Genomic DNA, 4774 nt, shown 5'->3' with positions numbered 1-4774 from the left:
TATATAATCTGTTGCTACAAAAATATTAGTAGACTTCTGGACTGAAGTACCTTGAAAAATAAGGCTAATTTTGCTGTATACACAGGTTTCAGAAACTAGGCGAACCAGTTAGGGTGGTTCCTTACCTCTCTTCCTGGACACTCTTCCTGGAAACTACTGTATAATTGTAATATATTATAAGCAGGGTTCTAAGATCTTTGCATATTTTAATTCATTTAATTTTCACAGTAATTCTGTGAAGTGGTTACTATTATCATCAATCTCGTTTTCACATATGAGGGAATTAACTCACAAAATTACAACTCTGGTAAGTAATGCAAGAAGGAATTACACCTGGAAGTAGGAATTCAGGGTCTCTATGCTCTTACTTGCAGGAGAGCAATGAGTGAAGATACCTTGTAGAGGAATGATAGAATGAGAGAAGGAACCAATAACTTTCATTCATTTTGAAAGTGAAGTCAATATAGATATTCTGGACCATTGTTTTGTTAAGCACTGGCCAGGCCATGTGTTCTTTGAGCTATAGCCACCATATTTTTTTAGCTTTGGCTCCCCCACCTCCCCTGCCATGGAGAGATGAATTCTCTCTCTCTCATTTACTTTCTAAATAAACTATATATACTTCTAATAAAAAGAAAATAACACTGGATATTCTGGAGTGGACATTTTGTGTCACCCCTATCTCACAAGAACCATCTTTATTTGCTGCTATTATCCAGGAAGAGTCTTCTAGCAACTCTAAGTAATCAACATGACTCAGTCCAGGATGACTGAAACCCTCCAAGGCATGTGACCTGAGCTGGACCAATCAGAGTCCTTTCTCTCCCAGGAACTGAGAAGAAGAGAAAGCCAATCTTTTCCTGAGACTGGGCTTGAAACTTACTTGTAGAAGCTCTTTAGGTTTGGCAGATAAATATAGGATTCACAATTAAATTAAAATTTCTGATAAACAGGGAAAACTTTTAGTGTACATTCAATTATTGTGTGGGACGCAAACTAAGAAATCTTTATTATTTATCTGAAATGTAAATTTAACTATCATACACATATAAAATACATAATATATAAACCCCTCAGTTTTATATATAAAGTTATGTATATATGATATCTTTTTTGCTAAATATGGTAACCTTATAAATTCCTTTGTTTTGGAGAAAACCTGCTTGCAGGGCAAGACGGATCAAGCAGACTCACAGAGAAGGAAAGACAAGAGAAAATATCTTCTTTGCCCTGACTCAATCCCTTTCTGCTTTCTCATCCTTGAATTTTACATGAACTCCCTCCACTTACAACCTGAGAGCACCCTTAGAGAATAACCCTTCAGTAGAAAATGTGAATGGTGAAGTACAGAATCAATGTTATTCATTATAATGCAGTGGAGAAGTAAGACCAAACATTAAAATCTCGCTTTTTGCTGGAATTCCTCAAGATAGACTATCAATTGGGCACACTATTCTATAAAATGTTTTTTCTTTCTTTCCCACCATATTTAGAGTATTCATATTAAACAAACAAGTCTCTAGGAATGATATAAAAATCCATACAGCAATTCTGTGGGTTGAGAGAGTGAATTGAGAGGAAGGATACACGAGACTTCAACTGCATGCATAGTGGTTCATTTCTTAAGTTGTGTGATAAATACCTGACTGTTCAGTAAATTTTTCTTTATAATTTTTTTAATGTTCTAAATGTTTCATAGTAGAAAAAAAGTTTTCTAAAAGCCTGCCTTGAGGCCTTGAATTCAGTTACAATCAAAACAAAGGTTGGGTGGAAAAGCTTAAGAATTTATTTTCTTACAATTAAGTTAAGGCACTTGAAAAACAGCAAGTTCAAGACTACCACTTTGCCCTTTGTGATGTTTCTTAAGGGCAGAAAATAAAATTCCTATATTAAAGACAACTCTTTCTATACTAGAAAGAAAGGCACCAGAGACTACTGTACAAACTTTGTTAGAACAACTCTTATCTTTTAAACCTCCCCACATAATGTAGTTCCTTCTTCACCATTTATCCAATTCAGTATGTAAATAGCTGATTCTAACTCTTCAATTGGTCCTCATTGCTTTACGGGAGCATCTATGCCACATAAAACTTACATTATTCTTTACCACTGTTGATCTTTCATATGTTTATTTAACTATCAGATCCAAACAGGACCCTAAGAGGATGATGGCAGAATTTTTCCATCATTACAATATTAAATGTTTGATCTATATTGAACCAGTGAATAGCAGCATAAATTTGAAGCTGTAAGCTTTTGAGTTGAGTCTTCTATCTCCTCCACGTACCCTGTCTCCCATCATAGATATAAAGTTATGCTAAGAGTTATGTTGGGAAGTGGGACAGACTTGGCAGGAGAAAATTTGGAGGTTATAGTTACTGTTACAGTTACTGTCCCTGGCTGTTTGTTACAATTACAGTTACTGTCCCTGGCTGTTTGACTCAGATTATTGGTCTGAGACCCATGCTCAGGAAGACACTATATGACACTATTTGACCGATATTGTCTCACTAGTTTTCCTACTTAAATAATACACTTTGAGTAGTGTGACCTCAGGACCTTCAGTACCATGATTACAAGAAATAGAGAAGGACCTCAGGCCATTACAGTGGGTACTAGTCTCTTGTACTGCCATTACACTTCAACTAGTAATGTCATCTGAAATGTTTACTATTCCTTATATCCACATTGTCACACAGAAGATCAGAACATGCTTCTCCTCCCATGAGCCTAGAACAAAGATTATTTTGTTTGTTGATTATTAATTGTAGAAAAGATCCACAATCTACAATCAGATGCTACAGGGGTTAGAAAGTCCCAGAACATTGTATTCCCTTTTCTCATTGTCCTATTATTCATGTGCTTCCTCAAAATATTTTCTGAGAGGGTCTTAGCATTTCAAATGCATTTTGAATGTCATGAAAGAGCAGAGGAAACACAAGCATTAGATGTGACATCCAGAAAGAAGAGAAAACAAATTTTCTGTGGTCTGTGATTTATGGCATATATATTTGTTAAAGCAGGTTTATTTTGTTTACAGTGAAATCCAGTGCTAACTGCTGGTAATAAGCACCTAATCATGGCTTTCTAAATTTCCTGAAAATCCCAATTCATTTGTTAGATAAAACGATTTTTTTCTGAGGTAAAAATTTTAAAAATCACTTTCACGAAAACCAGATTTTTGTTTATTTCCTCTCTATTAAAAACATCTAGGCATCTTATCGATTCCTGAAAAATATTAAGAATGAGGAAAACAACCATGTCGACATTGAATAAGGTTTATTATATTAGAGCTGTAATTTAAACAGACTTTTGTCTAATTAGTCATTGTAGTCAGGTATCTAAGAGAAGAAGTGCTAGTTCCTGGAACAAACAATCGTGTCTGTAGTCTGCATAATGGTTGGCATCAGGCTGTGTTTTCTGAACTCTTACAGCAAATTCAAAACAAGCAGCTCTCCTGTGCTTTTACTAGAACAGAAAACACACCCTCTTTCACACTGAGTCCCCTGTGAGAGATCATCGCTAGATATCTGAATTCTTAAATCCTCAATCACAAGCCCGGGGGAAATAGCAGCAGAAAACACAGGGAAATTACATGAAAGACCACTGACTTTAAGGATGAATGACACTAACATTAAATGACATTTAAATAATTACCTTGTAACAGGCAGTGGACTAAGTTCTGTACTCAGATTATTTAATCCTTTTCTTTTTTGAGCCGGAGTCTCACTCTGTCCGCCCAGACTGGAGTGCAGCAGCATGCTCCCGGCCATTGCAGCCTCAACATGTTGGGCTTCGGCGAACCTTCCACCTCAGCCTTCCAAGTAGCTATAACTACAGGCATGCACTGCCACGCCCAGCTAATTTTTTGATTTATTGTAGGGATGTCTCGCCAAGTTGCCCAGGCAGGTCTCAAACCCACGGACTCAGGCAATCCACTCACCTCAGCCTCTCAAAGCGTGGGATTACAGGCTGAGCCACTGAGCCTGGCCTATTTAATCCTTATAACAAATCTGGACTATATGAATGCTGTTGCTTTCATTTTGCAGATGATGAAACCGAATTTAGGAGTAGTAAAATTACTTGTCTAAGTTTGCACAGATGGATCTGGGATTCAAACCCAAGCCACCTGACTGCAAAGTCTATGATATATTTATTTCTTAATATTGTAGAATCATGTTTTTAATATATTTTTTAAAATAGAATAAAACTTCTGCATGCCTTGTGATTATCTCATTCATAAGTAGAGTATCTGCTATGAGCTGGGCACCAGCATAAATATACACATACATACACACATATATGTATACACACATCCATACTTAGGTACGAATGTGTGTACGTGTTAGTTGTAAGATATTTTCACAAAATTTTGATGCCTGTTATTTCTAATGGATAAAATAAAGTGACAGTGTTTGATTTATGAGACATCGCAACTTTTTGATTACTCTCTAACTCTTGGATTGCTTTGATCTGGTGGACATTAGCTCTAACAGCCTTATGGAGAATGGAAAGAAATAGACCGATAACCCATAACGATGTGGGTGAACCATTCTGAAAGTGGACCCTCCAGCCCCAGTCAAGGGTTCAGAGAACTGCAACCCTAGTCAATATCTTGACAGCAACTTCAGAGAGGTCCTGAACAGTTAAGCCATTCTTAGACTCCTGACCTTCAGCAACTTAAATATTTGCTGTTTCAAATCACTAAATTTTGCCACAAAGTGATAACGATCTCATTCTCCCTCCTTCTCTTCCTCCCTTCCTCCTTCCTTCT

The sequence above is a fragment of the Carlito syrichta genome, unplaced genomic scaffold (assembly GCF_000164805.1).
Source record: "Carlito syrichta isolate Samal-C Ts95f unplaced genomic scaffold, Tarsius_syrichta-2.0.1 Scaffold305280, whole genome shotgun sequence".
In the NCBI taxonomy this organism is placed as follows: Eukaryota; Metazoa; Chordata; class Mammalia; order Primates; family Tarsiidae; genus Carlito; species Carlito syrichta.
This window is presented reverse-complemented; position numbering follows the sequence as displayed.